This window comes from Bombus impatiens, unplaced genomic scaffold, assembly GCF_000188095.3.
Source record: "Bombus impatiens unplaced genomic scaffold, BIMP_2.2 scf_0321, whole genome shotgun sequence".
Taxonomy (NCBI): domain Eukaryota; kingdom Metazoa; phylum Arthropoda; class Insecta; order Hymenoptera; family Apidae; genus Bombus; species Bombus impatiens.
Window position 1 is genome coordinate 1,773,527 of NT_176740.1, and position 20,227 is coordinate 1,793,753.

At 36.5% G+C, this 20,227-nt stretch overlaps 1 protein-coding gene and 1 long non-coding RNA gene across 5 annotated transcripts in view; one reads left to right on the forward strand and one right to left on the reverse strand.

Annotated features, from left to right (window-relative positions):
* The window catches only part of LOC100744772 (protein rhomboid), a 166,892-nt gene extending 165,668 nt beyond the window's left edge, over positions 1 to 1,224 (reverse strand). The window contains exon 1 of one of the 2 annotated variants that reach the window (XM_012385599.3): positions 1,095 to 1,224. The gene's annotated coding sequence lies outside the window, so the exon portion shown is untranslated. Of the gene's footprint in view, positions 1 to 786; positions 897 to 1,094 lie in introns of those variants that run through there. The other variant, XM_003489401.4, reaches the window with a different exon arrangement.
* Positions 1,225 to 1,576: 352 nt separating this feature from the next.
* LOC112212841 lies at positions 1,577 to 15,620 on the forward strand. 3 transcript variants are annotated; one of them, XR_004461726.1, is made up of 4 exons: positions 1,577 to 1,926; positions 12,006 to 12,276; positions 12,361 to 13,322; positions 14,402 to 15,620. It is a non-coding gene; the product is annotated as an uncharacterized LOC112212841 (long non-coding RNA). The 3 variants fall into 3 exon arrangements; XR_002946671.2 differs by lacking the exon at positions 14,402 to 15,620 and having other exon boundaries at positions 12,006 to 12,295; positions 12,361 to 14,395; XR_002946670.2 differs by lacking the exon at positions 14,402 to 15,620 and having other exon boundaries at positions 12,361 to 14,395.
* Positions 15,621 to 20,227: the final 4,607 nt, after the last annotated feature.

Below are 20,227 nucleotides of genomic sequence, written 5' to 3' on the forward strand. Positions count from 1 at the left end.
ACGTCATTCGAATGATTGTACGGAAAACTGACACGCGATTGATGATTATTTTAACACGTTCAATACCACGTTAACCACGTTAGTCTTGTAGTATCTAGTAGTATGTAGTATCTTATAATATCTTGTAGTATCTATAATGAACTTTCTATTCGAGACATTTTCGGTTAAAGCAAATAACAGTGAGTAGTATTGTCGGCACACACGTGGTTTAATTTGGAAATCGCAAAATTGTGGTGTTCAACGTGTTAAGCCTGTTATGATAGGGTCGCTGTAGATGCACGTTCTGGCGAATACGTCAATCAAATATATCGAATATGAATACGTCAATCAAATATATCGAATACAAATACGTCAATCAAATACATATATGAATATATATGTAATACATAATGTATACATATGTGATGTGATATGTGTGACATGTGTAATATATGTATATAATATAATCCAATATAAATGTATATATATATAGACATATAATGTATGTGTTATATGATATATATATATATATACGTAATCATCTCGATAAAAAGCAACATTAATTTTGTCTAAATCATCTGTATGATTTTAGTAGTAACAAAAATAAAAAATCTATGATCCATACGATGTAATCATAGCCTTATAGAAGCTCAGACACGATCAATAATAAACATAGAGATGTGTATCAACATAGGACGCGTGAGCGAACTAAAAGTGTAATATAGGAATAAAAACAAAACGTTACAGAGGCCCCTTGCTACTAACGTATGCACAATCGTACAGTAAATATATACATAAGTGTATTACCGATCAGCGAACGGCGTCGATGTGTATACCTCATTAGACAAGGATAGAAGGAGCTTCTACGCACATTCTCTTTGTGTCTATATCGAATTCAGTTACACGGTAAGAAATAACTTGCTGCGTATTATCTTTATATCTTTATGATAATAACATTAATATTGAAATATTAATATTGAAATTGAAGGTTGGCGAATATTGAAAAATCGATCCGGGTATTAATACTATGCTTATCTACTGTACGGTGAATGGAGAATATTGACAATATATTGACCGTGTGCGATTAAAGTCAGATATTTTGAATAAATATTTACAACATCGATACGAAGAATGATTTCGGAACACGATGAACACTGGTCGTTATTTACACTATTCTTTAAAACTACTTAATAATGAAAAAGTTAATCCACTCGAGACAAACAAACACCACACATCCATTACAAACGGAATTCTAAATCGACCAATTAGAGGACAGAACGCGAAAGCCAATCATGGATCGTGTTTCGTGTTGTGACGTACCGTATTATTACCTATATGCTTTCACCAATGATGTTATTGTTTCAACGTCTCCTATTGGTCAGTTTAAATATTGCCACAAAAGTATCGAATCAGATTAAGAATAATACACACATATCGTCAATTGGAATTGACCAATATTAATAATCGGGTGCTCTTAAAAATAATAATTTTATAGAATAAATAAAAATATCGAGGTTACATGTCGCATGTATAATATCGCGTTTAAATTTCAATCGTAATTCGCGGGTATCGAAAATGATAGTATAGTGCAGTTAGTGTCACGAGTTCGCGAGTCGCGAGTACATACAATAGAGACGGTGGGTGGATGATGGTGATCTAATCTTCTTTGCTTCGACAGTTTCTGAATGGAGTGACATGATTACCATAGACGTGTAAAAAGTTAATAACGATCGTGGTGAAAAGGAGCATCGAACCCTGGTACGATCGTCGAACAAGCTGATGCTGCAAGAAACATCTCGTGGATAGGTATACGTACGGTTCCCGACGAACGCGGCAGGTTTTCTGTAATCAGCATGTTCCGGCGACCGACTCTCTTCCCTAACCTTCCTTTCGCACACGCCACCAGATTCGCAAGTAACGCTAACACGTGGTGAGATGAGTTATAAGGTAAGGAGCAAAGTTCACCCGTTAGAAATTTAATCTTTAAATGAGATTTCTCGTCACATCGCTGAGAAATGATTTTTCGTCTATATTGCGCAGGTTGCATTTCGTCATTCGAAATCAACCTAACGAACGTTTCATGTTTCGTGATCTATTTTCATGTTTTTAGAGATGAAGAAATTTTTTTTTAATTATTTCAACTGTTTTTCATTTTGTGAAGTTGCATGCATTAAATGGTAATTACCAATATAATTAATATGTATATTGTGCGAAGTTAAGAAGCAATGTTTACGTAATATGATGCATGTCCTGCTTTATCAAATTTTAAATTTAACTTAACGAATGTGCATCGCAACTTGAAACATTTCCATGTTCTTAGCTAGAGATGAACAACTTTTTCTAAATTACTTTAACTTTATTTCATTTTACAAAGTTTTTCTCATATTAATTTACATCGCTCGAAAAAAAATTCGTTGAATTTTTATATCGTTTTAATGATTTTTTAACGTAAATAGCTTAATATTAATTCTGTTGGAAATAATGAGTTGCATCGATTATTGTATTGAAAATTAGATGATTCCATTTAAGAAATCGTATTTCTACATATCATCTACATATCGCTTCCATTTACAAGAAAACTAATTTCACCAGCCTATACATTCCTTAAAACTATTCAATTGTTGCCTAAACTATTATGTAGCGCAGCGAGTACTTTATTAATGATTCGTACTGATAGATTAAAATTGGTCACCTTCTATGCATAGAGCAACGCGAAAGCCGTTTTGAGTGTCGCAATTAACCGATGATGAAGTAACTTCACCTTTAGAAGTGTGTATTTATATTTATTATCCTCTTGAGGGGAGTTAAGCTTCCATGCAAGTTGTCCTGTTCCTGCTCTTTATATTGACCCTTCTTCGTCTGAAATTAACATTTCTACGAGCACATGGTATCTACCAGGTGCACATGGGCTCTGGATATTATATTAATTAAATCTTGTTATTAGTATTTATGGACGTGATCCATGGCTAGCTATGACCTGCTATGAATTTGTAGCTAATTAAAAGTTCGATTTTTTACTGATTAAATATATAGTACAGGAATTTTGAACGCGGTATAAAAGCAGTATGATTAAATTTTATTATCATGCAAACACTTTAGAAGCCAAATATTTCTTCATTCGAAATGTGGCAAGTATTAGGTATGTGTTTATTTCTGTTTTAAATATACGTTTATACTTTTGAAGATAATATGAGGGTAAAGTATATTAACGTTAATATTAATTAACGACGGGCCTACACTCGCGAGCTTTAATATTTATTAAACCTGAATGTGCATTAACGTTAATGCGTGTAATCGCTCGGTAGCTAACACGTCAGGGCTGCTTTGACAATATTTGAAATTCCCGCCTCTTCCGTTATTACGTCATAAATTACATCATCTTAGAAACAAGCATTAATAATATGTAATCCCAAACACTGTACATTCTCGTCCAACATCCAATCGATGTTCCTTCTTGATTAACATTAAATTTATTATTAATTTAGATTTTCAGTATATAAAATAGGCGCCATTTTTTCCGATAAAAGAACGAGGTATTCTAAAATCTAGTGTGACACCGACACAAGTATAATCAAATACGTGAACAATGGGTTGGAGGGGACTCAAAGAGCGCATTTTTTACGAGCCTGTCGAAAGATACACTTGGACCGCAGCGCATCATGACGACGAGATGAAAAGTGGTCCGAACATTTTACTGATTTTCACGGGCTACATAGTGCAAGCGTGTCGTTACGTACCGCCAATCTCGCATTTTTTCCTTTTTTCCTTTTTTTTTCTCGTTTTGTCCATTCGAAACGCGCTCGCACATACCTATACACACGGACGTGAGGTTATGTGTCATGCAGGCGAAAAGAGATCGTAAATTTGAAGAACGCGTAACCGGATACCAGTCAATGAATACCTCAAGCCATGGATATAGGCATGGTGGAGTATTCTGATAAAAGGAAAATTATTTTTAATCGCGTGCCAACATGTAATCCGTTTTGTTGCGTAAAATTCGCCGTATTAACGAGACCGTGGCTCGGAAATTATACCCGCCCACGTATCAGCGGGCATTAAATTTTAATTGCGCCGTTGAATCGCGAATTTTTCCCGACTCGGTCGTTCGTTCATTCGAAATTCAAAGGGGAGAAAAATGGTAAAAAGGTGCGGTGAGGAGGCGATGCTAGAGGATCGTCGGTAGAAGAAGACAAAGAGGAAAAATAAAAAGAGTAACCGAGGGAAAGCTCATAGGTAGCCGGCGGGGAAATTTACATTTTTAAATTGCATTTATTGCGAGCCGGAGTATAGCGGAGAGCGGAGTACTTCGAGAGCGCTTACCGTGAATTAAAGCTGACAATTCATCGATGGCTCGCCGCTCTTTTGAATAAACTACGTTTCACGTGGCCGAGCTTTGCATCCGGATTTACCTGTTATCCGTTTAATTGATTATTTCTAGGGAGTTTTTTTTAATGAAATCTCGTGTACCAAGCTGATTATAGTAGGATCACATAGTAGGATGTTTGCACGAGTTCTGAGAAATTGGAGTAGCGTCGTTATAATTGATTTGTATTGAGCATTTAATTACAAACATAGAATGTTAGACCGAGCATTGGATTACTTTAAGAAGCTTCTGCAATTTTTGTGGTATCTAATTTTAATATATCGTTCATATTATATAACCTTCATTCTTAATTGTAAACGCCACGTATAACGTACAGTTACAGATACGTAAATATATTTAATAACACATTCAAATTATTTTCCTTTTTTTATTATTACGTTCCAACTGTAGAATTAAAGAGAAACTTCTTTTACATCAGGTTACTAGAATATTTTATAATTCGTGATATTTCGCTATTCCAGTGGTATTAAAGTAACCAGAGATGACTCTAATATGCGCTACTTTCGTTTCCTCGCCAAGGAGGCTGGATTTCGCGTCGGTAATATCTAGCAAAGGTCGAAGGTAGCAGAAGCGTATGCAAATGTTGTGCGAGGCAGTACATAAAAGCCGGCTTTGAATGGGTTTTGTGTTACTTTTGTCATACTCGTATTTCGATAAACCAGCCCCCGCGCGTGAGCGTGCTTCCGTTACGCGCAAATATGTGTTTCCATAGCTCGCGATACGTTTCCCTCTGATTTAACTGGATTTATAAGCCCTCGTTCTCTCGTATATCACATTGATACACGGGAAGAAAAATGTATAAGCACTCTTTGCAAAAATAGAAAAGGACGCTCTGCGTGGAAAAATTTATTATTATCTTCAAATAATTTATCGTGTTTCGCCTTTCAACGCCGTCAATCATAATACCAGGAACCAACGATACATACAGATACGTGTATGACATATAGGATAAAATTAAATTTACATTAATGTTAATTGTTATCAATAATTAAACGATTATGCGATGCAACATTAAATTACGGCATAAATATTACAATCCTGCGCCGTTTTCACCAAATTTTATACTCGATACAAATTACTTAACATTTTCCGAAGCTCTGATTATTAGTAAAACTGATGAATATTTTCCGCGAAATATGTACACCGAATGCTGCATACATTTGGTTGGTCTAATCTTATTTGATGATCCATGCAGATTATGGAGAAAAGTCTCGAATTAATTACGCCTCCCTAGAGTATCACAGTGGCACATGTTTACATCGTACCTCTTATTAATTTTTACCACCGCCGTGTAATCCTGCCGCGAATTCTGTTTCGCGTTATTCTTCCGTGTCGCGAGCGTGTTTTTGAAAGATTCCAGCGTGCCCATGAGATACTTTTCTCGTGGCAGAAAAATACTTAGAAATGAAAAACAACAAAAAAAAAAAAAAGGTAGAAGAAAGGGGCAGAGAGGAAAAATAAGAATATTCGCTAACAATTCTCTTATTTTCCGCGCTTGTTACTTTCGGCTGTTTCTTCCTTACCTCCGGCTTCGCGTAAGTCATACAATTCTACCGCGAAATTAATTATTGCGATACCATTAGCGGTTCGTCGCGGTCGTGGTGAAAATGAGATTGTATTCTCCCCTGGATAGAATTTTCTTAGGAATTGAAAACGTTGAAAGAAATCAAATTATCGAGGTTCTTTAATTAAACGATACGATATATGGATTACAGATATGAGAAGCCGAAGAAGTTCAGAAAATCATTCGTTTCTATTTAACTACGTGAATTTTGCCAAAGTGTTTTACCAAATTAACGATGAATTACTAATTAAAACCAAAATTTATTTCGTTTTATAGAATCTCCCGTAGCGTAGAAAGGAATTTCTAGGGTTTTTCCCCACGCACGCAACAAATATTCATTTTGTGTTCCACCGAAGTTGTACTTTAGTACTTAGTGCTTTGGTAGTACTTCGGTACTTTGGTAGTATTTTGGTACTTTGGTGCGTTAGTACTTTAGTACTACCTTAGTAGTTTAGTACCAACCTCAACTTCAAGTACTTTAGTACTTTACTATTACTTTAGTACTTTACTAGCGCTTTAGTACTTTAGCACTTTACTAGCGCTTTAGTACTTTAGTACTTTACTAGCTTATTACTTTAGTACTAGTTTAGTACTTCACCAGTCAAAAATTCAAATTTTCAAAAACTCAAATTTTCAAAAATTCAAATTTTCAAATTTTCAAAAATTCAAAAATTCAAATTTTCAAATTTTCAAAAATTCAAATTTTCAAAAACTCAAATTTTCAAAAATTCAAATTTTCAAAAATTCAAAGTCGTCGTGAGAACAGTTACTCTCACCCCTTCTTCCGCTTCCTTTCCACTTGCATTCCTCTGTCTCTCTGTTTGCCACGCGAATCGATCGACAAAGAACGCGACGCAATTTCGTAAAAACGATCCGCCCGATCTCCGCGAAAATACGATCCGCTTGATGGATCGTCGCTTTTTCAACGAGGTAACACACCCAACCTCTTTCTCACGATCGATCCGTGGCTCTCTCTGTTGCGACTACCACGCGATTAGACCAACTGGATGGACGATGCTAAGGAGTAGGTTTACGATCGAAGCGTTGCAGCGGTTTGAATTATTAGACCGAGTTTCGAAGCAGTTTTGGAGTTGGCAACTTTTGTGGCTCGATTGAGGAATGATTGATGAATAGTGTTATATACTAGTGCAGGGAAATTTGGTGATAGTGGGGAGATGGAGGTTTAAGAAATTCGATAGTGGTTTTGGGATTTAGGTTTTAATGGAGTTTGTTGAATAGAAGCAGATATAATTTTTTGTACTTTTTAAGATTCTAAAGAGTAAACTAAAACTGCTTTCTGTGTCTTAATAAACAACTGATAGTTCGACCAAATATGATGGTTTGGAATCGACTTATTCTGAGATTTCTATTAATCTTATCTTCAGATTGCTTACATTATATATTTCATATTCGCTATTCACCGCGGATCTCAATACATATCGTAACTTATTAAATAGTGATTAATTGACCGTTTAATTATTTTGGCGATCTTTGCCAAGTGTATGCTTCCAACAAATATTTTGTAATTTCTTTGTATATATTCAGATCAGTTTCAAACTTTACCAATGTAATCGTGTGATAGCCACGTTTCGTTACATCGCAAATGAGATTTAGAATATTTTGTATCATACATACATAAAAAATGTCTAGAAATGTTCCACTACTTTCGCGAGCCACTGTGTCTCAAATCTCGCACATCGCTCCATAAACACCACCGTACACAAAACCCGATACTCACCGGTGGGTAATCCTCGATATTAAGTCAGCAGACAACAGTAGGAAGCTTGGGAAGCCCGTTTGCGCCGCTAAGAAACGCACGTCGCGTTTCTCGTGCATTTCTTCGGCGGAGGATTTCTTGGCAGCGACAGAAAGTCACTAGACAAATCGTGACCGAAAAGTTTGCATCCTTCGCGTCTCCGTCGGGAATTCGTTTCTTCCGGGCGTTTGCTTGGCGAAAATTTCATCCCGCGATGTAATCACGTAGCACAATCGTTTCAGATGTGACCGACCGTAATATTCCGGCGATTCTATAATTCTATTTACAAGTTTAATGTCGTGCGTGTGCAATCCCATGACGTGTAGACGGTTCTCGAACCGACATCCAGCACAGGTAATCGCATTCGCGATGTAAACGCGAAATTTTCGCGTCAGGTATCAATCAGGGCCGTGTTTGCGACGCGTGATCTCTCTCCCTTTCCACGGCCCGGATTATTGCACGGCCGTATAATTTTATTTCCATGCAGCGAGATCGAATCGTTAAAATTAATGGCGCAACGGGGATTGCGCGAGTTTTCCAACGAAAATCGGCTCGGCGCGCGTCGTCGATCGCCACGCGTACGTGGAAATTCGACGATTCATATTTTTTTATCCGCGTTGCCTCGTCAATTTGTATCATGCCTCGTCGAACCAATCGATTTTTCCAATGTTATTAACCCTTCAATAGCGGATCGTCGGTTACGATGCCTCGATTGTTTCTAATTCGTACGCTTTTTTCCGATATATTCGTGATATTATTTTGTTACATTATATGCATATTGTATAATTTTAATGTAGAGTAACGAGAAATTACATAGTTACGGAATTACAACCTGGTTCTAAATTCGTGGTACACTTGAAGCGAGCGAGATGGCTCGAGATAAGACAAAAACCAAGGGTAACAAAATTGCATTAAATATTTCATATTATACGACGAAAACCTTGATTCAAGTCTTCAGCGACAATCATAATCACTGATAGGTTAACTCGAAATAACCTGTAGCGTATGTCTACGCGTTTGATAAATGGGACGTCGAGAAGCAAAGGAGAGATTGTCTCACACTATGAAAAATGCCTGCGACGTTTTCAGATATTCGATGTAAAGTCAGGTGGCTTTGTGTTATTGAAAATTCGATGGAAAATTGGTGACAACTTTTTCGATCCATTTTCCTTATCTTCCTAGGAATATCAAGATTTATGGCTTTGTATCGGGTGACTTGGTAGGTGTAAGCCATTAGCCATCAGGATCAATATTTTCTTTGAAGTAGATACCAAATCTTCCGTTGAAATAAATATGAATCGATGTATGTTGAGAATTTTCTTCGATAATAAATTGCATCGTAAATTCGCTACTAAAAATATAAATAATACAAAATCATAAAGTAAGTAATATCTATCTTCGTCTATTACATGTATAACGTGTAACAATTCAAATACACGAAAGATTATACGTGATACATATTATTCTTCGAATTTCCAAATAACAATTAACAGATTATACCTCTCTAACGATTTGTCCATAAAAAAAGGAGAAAAATAATTTTGTTAAAGAACTTATCCGAACTTGAATGTAACGAGTACGATATACCTACATCATTTTCTACAAATTTCAAACACATTCACCTTCGAATCAAAATCTTCCTTCTCGCTAAGACTCACCTATTCTAGAATTTCTCTTCGCATGGTATAATACATAATTCCTCACGCACTTGCATGGCGAACATTCAAGCAACGAGCAACAATTTCGAACCTGAAACCCTCCTTACCTGAAAACGCGTTAGACTAAACGCGACGGAACTCTCGGTGGGATACAAGAGGAACAAACGGTTAAGAGACGACGGTGGAAGACAAAAAGGCACGACACGACGCAGGGAAACGACGAATAGAGCGTAGGAGGCGGCGTCGCGCTATTTAATCACGCGCATATTATGCAAGATTAGACGCGTCTCGAAAATTAATATCCGAGCACAGCCACCGCCCCAGTTAATGCCCAGTGATACCCATATCTCGTGTAAACAGCCGCGAAGAACTCACGGAATCTCTGCTTCGGCTCAGCCGACATTCGGCTCCGATGTCGGGAGCAACGCCAACCCGCTGTCTGGGCATCTGCGTGTCGCGCTATTTGCGATTTCTCCAATTTTGCTGACAGAGAAATTAATTCGAACACGAGGTATCTGTGATTCAGGCTCGACCTCGCGCTGTTACGGTCTTTCGCGTAAAACGTGGAAATTGTTTGCCTACATTTGATATGCATGGGTCATACACGTTAATATCATATTGTATCGATATTCGATAAGTATACGTGGATGTCTGTATTACAGGTAAATGAGATAACGAAGAACGTGTGATATAAATTGCGTAATATATTTGCGAATTTAATTACTACTTTAAAGGCTAATAATGCTATCTAGAGGGAGTTCCAAGGATTTCGTTTCTATTTTATCAAATGTTGGAATTTCCAAGTTTACGAATTTTTCAATCTCTGAAATGTTTTGAATTATATTTCTTGAAATGAAATATTTGTTACAAACGACTGTGGAGAAGTATGTTAATTACCAGTAAGATTTTTCTCTCGGAGTAATCTGCGATTCGAATTAGTCGAAGATCTGCGAATTGAAAATTAAAGTTACTTCAGTAACTTAAAGAGTTCCAATACGGTAAAAAGATTCCTCGTTGCGAGCTTAAAGGAAGATGCTGCTACGAATTTGCAGGAATCCGGTAATGAGACTCGCGATAATATACAAGGCTACAAGATTCCCTTGTAATTCTCACGATCCAACTTTTCTTCGAGTTTATCTGTTTCCACGAGCGAACCATTTGTTACGCGAAATATCGTCGTTCGTACGAACGTTTGTAAGTTAATGTACCAAGAAGAATGTGCGATACGAAAAAATTTCGATAGCTTATCCTTGGCCTTACTGTTGCATCGTGTACGATAATTTCTATTCTCTGTGTCATTCGTTTTTAAGGCCATTCAATCACTATCATATTGGCATAGAACTTTATTTATGCGAATAATTCGACAATTCCAATTCTGAAAAATTCTTATTCTTTTACAAATAACAACATAACAATCTTCGTAGTAGAACAAAAATCTATACAAATGGATTTCATAAATTACAAGTCAGTCGTTCTACATTCTATTAGATGAATATTTTGTATCTATTGCCTTCTCGATAGGAAGAGTTTTTCCAAGGGCCATGTCAAATAATTTTTCAATAAATCCGTAATCGTACAATCGGTTTTTCATGTTTCAAACAATTTATTTACGTTTTAGAATCTCGTTCTTCCTGTGGCTCGTCCTAAATGATTCTATACTTCTTTCTTAACGTTTAACTTAAGTCTCTATTTATTAATGTACCGATTCGTAAAAAAATCGATGAATCAAGAAAGATCACAAAAAATAACGCTATTGAGTGAATGTTTAAAGATTCGTTTTTATGTAACATCGTGTAGAGATATTTCTTAAAAATGTGATCAATTGCTGTTATGAGACCGCTATCGTAAGTAGCCTAAAATTTCTATACAAAAGTACGTCCCAGGATTTACATAGAAAAGAAAAGTGGCTCGTAATTCTCTAAAACAAATGAACAACGCAAATTAATAGGAAAGGCCATTTGGTATGGTTGATCGCGGCATTGGACTACATTTGCGTATGGATTTCTGGTTAGCCGCTCTTGAATCGTTCTCCCCAGGGTACCCAACAGGGGAAACAGAGTAATCGGGGATGAAACTGGGTAAGAGGGAATTTAGGAAGGTCGGTTATCAGCTTCTCGCCGGAGATTTCTTGCAAACGATTTCGTTCCTTGGTTTAATTTTCTACCACCGATATTCGGATGCCAGTCGCTTTAATGTTCGTCTTAATGCGTTTCACTCATTGCGCGCCATTCAACATTGAATTAAAACGAAATGGGAGACGTTACGTTTCTTGTTTGGAACACGCTATCCGCCAAAATCTTCGAATCATTACATATCTTATAAAATCTAGGAATCGAATCTAGGAATTGAAGAACGTCAGTTTTCTCCTTCTTTGGGCGCTTGGAAAACTTGGTAGTAAAAGATCTATGGAAAAATTACTGCTGACATACGCAACATCAATTTTGAAATTATTAATCTGGCAATTTTATTATTAATGCGAAATAAATATTGCAAAATATGCCGTTATGATAAAATTTTTACAAAAGAATTTTCTAAGCTAACAGAATTCTGAGATGGATTTTTTTAGAAATTCCTAGTTTCTGTAAATCACAGTCCGAACTTTTAGCCGAGAACTTTAGCCGAGAGTATACATAGCATTGAAAGAGCAATTTCAATTTTTACTAGCGTGTGTGTGTAAAAAAGAAAAAACAGCGATGAAACAGAATGAAGCAATGAGAATTGGAGGCATTAACAGCTGCCAATCTAGAATATTATTACCGGATGATAATGAACGGGCGGAACTATTCCAAGGTTTCATGATCGACACTGATGCATATGCAAACGTGAATACATATCGGAGGAAGTAGATGCGAAACGCGAGACGCGATGAGAGCTAGTGGAAACCTAGCTTTATAGCAGGCCATTCTATCCTGTAAAACGAAACTTTATTGATACAGTCTGGCATGTTTATAAGTGTACGTATGTCCGCGATGACCAAGTGTATTGCGTTACCATTACTTTATATGGCTCCTTTGCGTAGGCAATTAAACGAAGAATTGGCATTATGACGAAGAACAATGAAGACGCAGAAAAATATTGACATTTCTCCGTTGATACTTGTTCTAGGAATATTTATTCGATTCGTGCAATTTGGCTTCTTGTATGTATAAGGCATTTGCAGGTATAATTAGAAGGTAAAATTAATCCTGTTGTTCTCCTCAAAATTACATAACTCGAAATCGGTGTTATGTCTCAATAAATATTACAGATACTATAGATACTATGGATATTATTAATTTTTAAATATTCGGTTTTAGCATTCAGTGCAATTTTACTGTCTCTGTGTATGTTCCATGCCTTTTATGAACTAAGTATTTCAAACATAGATGATGTTTGCGAAGAAAGTGTGGAAAGAATAGTACAGCTAAAGAGAAGAATAAGAAGGAAGAAAAAGGAGGAAAGGAAGGGGGACAAAAAGGGAAAAAAGAAAGAAGATAGGTGTAATGGACGGATGAAAAGGAAAGAAACGAAGAAAAAAAGGGGACGAAGAAAGGAGGAATTTCTCTAAGGCAATATTATACTTAAACAGTGAAAACTCAAAACGAAATGGACTTGGGTCAGACTCGTTACGTAGTCCAAATAAAAAGTAGAGTTTCAGAAGTACAAATGGAATGCATCTTGAAAAAGAAAAAGAAGAACATTTGTAAACAAAAAAAGAAGAAGGAAATCGAAGAAAAATGGAGGACAAAATGTCGCGGGTGTACGGCTGCAAAAAATCACGGACGAAGGAAAACGTTAATTCTACTCTTGCTGTCTCATTCTACGGACATTATCTCGCTATTTATCTATCCCTTGGTGGACGGTTCCTCGTTGAAGAAGGGAAGAGATGAACGTACACCAGCCGGGAGATGAAAAATTGCGCGATTTAATAAAGCAGCCGGTTCTTTTCGAGGAAATAATTGCCGGAACGAGGTCCCGTACGCGTCGCTTCCTTCTTTCCCGGTAATTGTTATTTTTCCCTTCTTTTCCCTTCTTCACAAATTGAACGTGTTCCCCTTTTCGATTTCGTTGGACGTTATGCTTCGTTGAATTTATTCGCGACTTTTCGATCGACAAGACAGCCGACTCTGACTGACTGGCTGGCTGGCTAGCCAGAAGAGTTTTTCAATTGGAAATCATTTGGAGAAGAGGAAAAAAAGGAAATCTCGTTCCGGCTTTCGTTCGAAAAGCTGTCGTTCGTACGACGAAACTACCAATTTCACGCGTTCCACGGCTGTACTTGTCGGCGTTTTAACGAAAAAACAACCGTGGAACGATCCGTCGACAAATCGTTGCCTCCGATTTTCTCACCACATTCTGTTAATCCTCTACGTGTTGCGTTAAATGTTCCCTGTTTTAACGCTCGAACCTCGAGCTACGCTTGAATTTATGACTTCTATCGTGATGTTAGCGGTGTTTTTAGAACTTGAATTTTGTATGATTGATTTATTTGATATATTTGACGAGAGATATATTACAGAGAACCTGTACATACGTACATTCCCATTCATAAGTAAGTTAATAAAAACTTAGGTAAACCTGCGCAATTATTAAAAAATTGGAAAGCCTTTAAGAACTATTAAGTTGTCCCAAAGGTTTCTTTCGTTTTATAACAAAATAATAGATGCACAGCATTTTTTGCTTTATTATGGAGAAATTTCAACATTATTCTATTGAAACAAAATGGACCGTACGTAATTCAGTAAAATAATATAAAACAAAAAATATTATGCGTCTATTATTTTCTTATAAAACGAGAGAAGCTTTTGGGACGATCTAAATGAAATTATCTTAATGAAATCTTACGTTATAAAGAGTTTCTATATTCGATATTACAACAACGTTTTCAATCATATTTATACATATAGATAAATACAATTTCTCTCTCATCCAGAATCGTCGCGGTTTTCGATAATTTCTTCTATTATTCTGAGTATTAATATAATCTTAAATTCAGCCAGCTTGCGCAAATATTCGCTTGAAATTTCATCAAAGTTTCCTTGGCTGGTCCACACGTTAATAATTAAATCGTATCATTCCAGGACGACGCTCGAGGTGAAACATTATTTGATAACATCTCATAAATCTACGATCCTTGCAGAGGAAGTGGTTAAGAAAGTTGGTCGAAAATCGTGGAATTTCCTTTGGGACGGAACTTCTCGAAATTCAGCGGTCGTCTAGCCACGAAAAGCCAGAAATGAAAGTCGCGATGAAAGTAGAAATTGCTCGTTTCACTGCCTCCGGCGCTCATATATCGGTAATAACGCTTCAACAGTCGTTCACCGATGAGATAATTGTCGCGTTTTCCACGTTAATTTCCTTTTAACGTTACTTCGCGTAATCCCGTGCAAAATGTTGACTTATGATTTAAAAGCCAGTGTTTAAATGTTAATTAATCGCGATTACCTGTCGGAAGCGTGTATGACACATGGAAAACGTTTTATAGAATTTTTCGAAGCGTTTTGCACTGGCTTATTTATATTTTTCAAAAACCTTTTTACCCATTACGATCTTTATCGAGATATGCTTTATTACGAATAGCGACATAAAATGAAACACAACTAATTCTAAGAACAAGTAGGCGCGTAGAATCGTTAAAATATGTTATTTCTGTCAGAAAATATGTTCCTTTTGTCAAATTCCATTACTAAACTTAATCATTCAGGAATCTTGCACCGATAAGACAACGTCTAAAGCTTATTTAATGCTCATCGGCAGTGACAAAGGAGAGATCGAACGTAAAGGCTGGAAAACAAAGTGAAAGGCACAGATGAGAACGAAAGGTTAGGATATGATTTCGGTGGAACACGGAAGGAACGACGGTTAGAATGGTCAAGGGACGCGCAGAGGGAACGATTACACAGGTGGATGAAAGCGGGTCCGTGCACCCCCGAGCTTCGGGTTAGTCACATATTTGCTGACGTACGAAGGACTAAAAGCTTTTCGCTGGTGCCTCTATTTTCCACTCGTAAATCGTGTTCCGTTACCGTTCTCATGCGAAACAGCCGCGTAAAAAGGTTTCCCACTCCCAATGTGGCCGACCAGTCGATCTCTGTCCCTTATGAGGCGTTGGACAACGAATTCGCACGGACGTATTATATGTTTCTTCTTTTTCTGTCTCTTACGACTGACTCTATTCGTTTTGAACAGTGGAGAGCAGTCAGTTATAACGTTTCTTATTTAGAGACGTAAATATAAGAGTATTTTTATATGCAGAATAACGTATTAACGAATTAAAGAATTCTTCATAAAAGCCGTCATTGTCCCTCGTTTTTCTTTTCGTAGGAAAACAAAAAATACTTTAACATTTTTTATTTCTTTCCAATATATTTTATTAATTATATTAATTATTAATTATAAGCATTAATTATAAGTGTGTCTATAATAAAATCGCATATCTAATTAAATCGCGAAGTTGTGAACCTCGTAACAAAGATCTTTATAAAAGCGACTAGTTTTCGTTCGAAAATAAATCAACGTATAGACCACCTTTTATGTCCATTTCACCGTGTTGTGACTTCAGCTTCTGATTACTTCCCATTTTTAAAAAGTGAACAAATTTGGCAAGTCGTTTTTATCACGAGCATCTCGACTAACCCCTCTAAGGTTGAATTTTGATAATACAATATGTACTATTACTTAGACTTGTAATCTGTTCTGCCCAGCGCAAACACAGTTATCGATTATCGAAATACATATAATAATTTCCATACTTGTGCAATTATAGATTAACTACTTCTTTAATTATAAATTCAATACTGGCATAATTAATTAATTATAATATATCTCTATCGTTTCTTCCAACTATTACTCATTGTTACTTACAATTAGGTAGGCAACCTTGATGCTATTCCACGAAGACGGAAATTAATTGGGGGCTCGTTCGTAGAATTTCGTTTGATTCATTCCCGAGATTAATCCCTTCTTTCCTTTTTTCTTTTCATCCCTGTAACCAGGAACTGAATTTAAATTACCGTGGAAGGTAATGAACCGAATTCTCGCGATCGAATTCGTCCATTGGTAATTAGATCGGCGGGCGATACGCGTTCGAGTCCATTCGGAATGCCTCGCCTTTCATTTTCGTACGGCCGTAACTTCCAATTTCTCGATAATATCGTTCCGTTCGATGGATGCACGAGAGTTTCTAGACCCGGGCACCGGGGTGAAGGGAGTAAACGGGGGTGGTCGACCCTTTTACCACTTCCGAGATTAATATTTGTCAGGTGAAATACGGGTAACTGGATCGCGATGCAAAACGAAGAGCGAACTAGACGCTAGACGACCAAAGGGATTTTATTATTTCCCGGAACAATGTCTGTCGCGTGGTGGTGTAGAGGCATGGCGGGGTCGAAACAATGGGAAACGCTTTCTCTTATGATTCATAAAGTGCGTTGGATAAAGGAGACCTTTTTCCGTGCTATAATTTTGCTGCTGTTTTAATTTGGTGGTGTAATGTGTGAAGTTATATATATAGATCTTTGATGATTTAATTGTTTGAAATAACTTTTGGTGCGAAAGAGGCTAGTTTTTTAATGAAACAGATGAGATTCATTTCTGTAAATAATTTCGGGCAATAAATGTTTCCTTTTCGTATTATATATTATCAGGCAAAAAAAGGGAGGAATTCTTTACATCGATGAATTGAAGTTTCCCATCATGGATCTTGCTTGTAAATTTGAACAAGTATGAGCTGGCTATGTCTAGATACTTTATAGATACTACTTTATATTATGTCATATATATTTATAGGTATTAACCAAAATGAAGCTATTGATTGTTGTTTTTTCCCAGTCTCATACTAATTTTGACTAATCTTTATTATGTTTGATTCTATCTATTCGTCCCTCTTTATTATTTTTAGAACTTAAGTGAAATAAAAAGGTACAGAGGATTGTGAAACTCCATCGAGCAAGTAATATAAAGGATAAAGAATTACAAATCTAAATAAAATAAATCCCAATAAAACTACATAAGATATATGTAATTCGTTCTTCGATACTGCGAGCAAATAGAACTTACAGCTTTTACATTAATTTTATTTAAGAACACGTATATATTCGTTTAGTCTCGTTTCAGAAACTTCGTTCTTTTTTTAATAAAACTCAAATTTCTATCTTTGAAAGTCCTCGTTCCACGACAGTCGAAGAATTAATTAATATGAAAACCCGATTTAATATCAGAAAGAGATTCTCTATTTAAATACCGGCTATTTACATCCGAGTCGTTACTTCGGGCTTTCTTTCGTTGGATAAACAGGAACTTTCTCTGACACCATCCTCCACCGTGGCAATTTTCACGCAGAAAAATATAATAGAAAAGTTTTGGGAAACCGAAGATATTCGAAACTTGTGCCATCTACTGAAACTTGGACCGTGTTCTCGCCAATTTCAGGCGTTTTCTGAATTCCAATCAAAATCAAATACATCTTTATCGAGGCTCGAACGAAAAGTCGAAGTAGAGTCGGATTTATCGATCCTCATATAACGCTATTTTATTCGTCGAACGAGAATTTATCTTGAAATATTTGATTGGAACAGAAATGGCTTTAGTACGAAGCGTTTATTCCAAGACTTTCCAAGTCCTCTATACGTAGTACTGCATTTGTCGAATGCATTTCGCACGTATTAGTTGGAATTGAAGTTTAAAGGATTTCACTTTGTCTTTTCGATATAGTCGATCCTTATTCGAGATATCAAATTCTATCTAGATATCGGTAATATTTATTTACCTTAATATAAAATGAATTACTTGTTAAAGATAATGGGACCAATATGTGATAATATGATGTGTATAACGTTGTTAAAGATTGTGGATCTTAGTCGCCAAAATAAATGTATGGGAACACTCACATTACGTGTAGAAATAATATTAAAATAGTTTCATATTTATTCAATATGCGATCTACAAGATATTCGTAGATACACATTCACGCGTCTCAGCACTCTTTTTGTCTCACTACTCTGTGTGTCACTACTACGTGGCTAATCCAGTGTAGCACACAAAATTACACATATCTGAATAAATGTGAAAAATAATTTTACTCTGTCGTTGATAAAACAATTATTGAAATTCATTTAACCGTTGCACAAAAGTGATAAAACGCGGGCATGAACTAAATTCACTTTAACATTCTTTCAATTCGACCAACAATCGCTTGCAAACACTTTTTCACTCAACAAATACCTATGGGTTTTCCAAACGTCACTCACTCAAATTTCAACCGAATTCGTACGATCACGAGGAAAGATAAGATTTATCTGGATTTTTCAAGATAAACATCCACACTGTTAGTTTGTTTGCAGAAAACGACAGAACGAGAGGCGCGATACATTTCATCGAATTTATTAATTGATTCATTTCAATCTGCCTTTGCAGTTCGGTTTACTATCTCACGTATCCTCTTCGTCAGTTTCTATTTTATTACATCCGTATCCCTGTTACTGCGATTCCCGTGGTAGTTCGTTCGAGACCTTTCAATCGGCTTGTTTCAATGTTCGATTTCCGTGTTGCTGTCGAAATCGCGTATTACTCTGTAACGCAAAAATGAACAGAGACAGACCAAAATAAGCGAGTGAAAGAGGATGTATGTGTGTGTGTGTGTGTGTATGTGTGTGTGTGTGTGCGTGCGCGCGCGCCAAAAACCGACATGAAACAAAACCAACAGAGAAAAATCGGACAGAAATGAAAAAAAAAGGAAACAAGGAGTGCAGACAGAAGGAGGGAAAAAAACTAAATACACCGCGAGCAAGCAGGAAGCGGACAGAAATGTGGAAAAAATAGAGGACGAGTTGGAAGGGTTGCAAGGAATCCTCTGCAAAACCAGAGGGAAATTTCAAAGAAGCTAGCCAGGAGAAACGGATGAAAAATGCGAATGGAAGGGGCCAGCGTGTAGAAAAAAGAGAGCGAAAAGGAAAGAAGGCGAAAGAAACGCGGGGAAAGAGGCTAAAAGAACATAAAAAAGTTAGCTTAGAATACAAAAGAATGAAGGAAAAGTAAGGGAGAAGTTAGGTTAGAATAGAGAAGGATGGAAGAAAGGCGAGGGAGAAGTGCTAAAGCTAAAGTAAAGTAACAAATATGTGCTTTTTGTACGGCGAGAAGCAAGGCTGTTTAATTAGCCGCAAGTTACAAGCTCAAATACTAGAACTTTCTGTGTCTTGATCTATCACGTGGAAATTTCAGGCAGCTCCAAAATTGAAATTGTATTTATCGAAAGAGAGAGAAAGGTATGAGATAGAATTTAGTAAATAATATATTACAGTGCAAAATCGTATCGAGTTGTTACTTCCATTTCGTCGTGGTATGAGAGAGCACAGAGTCTCGCGAGCTTAAGATGAAACTAAATGAAACGACAACCATAATCTACGCGTCAGTTTCTCTAAGTAAGTAAGTAAGTATTTCAAACTGTACGCAGTGTTATCTTCTCATTATGAGCTTTTAGAAGGCCGATTATGGATTGATGATCCATTTGTAAGCATGATCCCTTAGTAAGCAGAACAATCGGAATTGTGGAACAGATCCAGACTTCTATCTTAAAGACGTAAGGATTCATCTTGGAAAGCAGAAAGAGCCTATTTGTACGAAGACTAGCAACAGATTGTAAAATCTTAAGTTTTATTACAGATTAACACGTAAATCTTGAAGTCCACGAAGAATATACTCAAGATCATCTATCTTTATGAATAATTAAAGGCAGAATTCGTGTAACATCATTCTATGAACGAAGGATATCGAGCACTTTAATCAACCAGACTTAGGATGTATTAAAACCACCCAAGGGACGTAGAATCTCGAAATTCCCGTCGAATCTCTAAAACTAGAACGTATTTAGGTACGTTAAGACCATCTACATGTCGTAAAATTTCGACCTT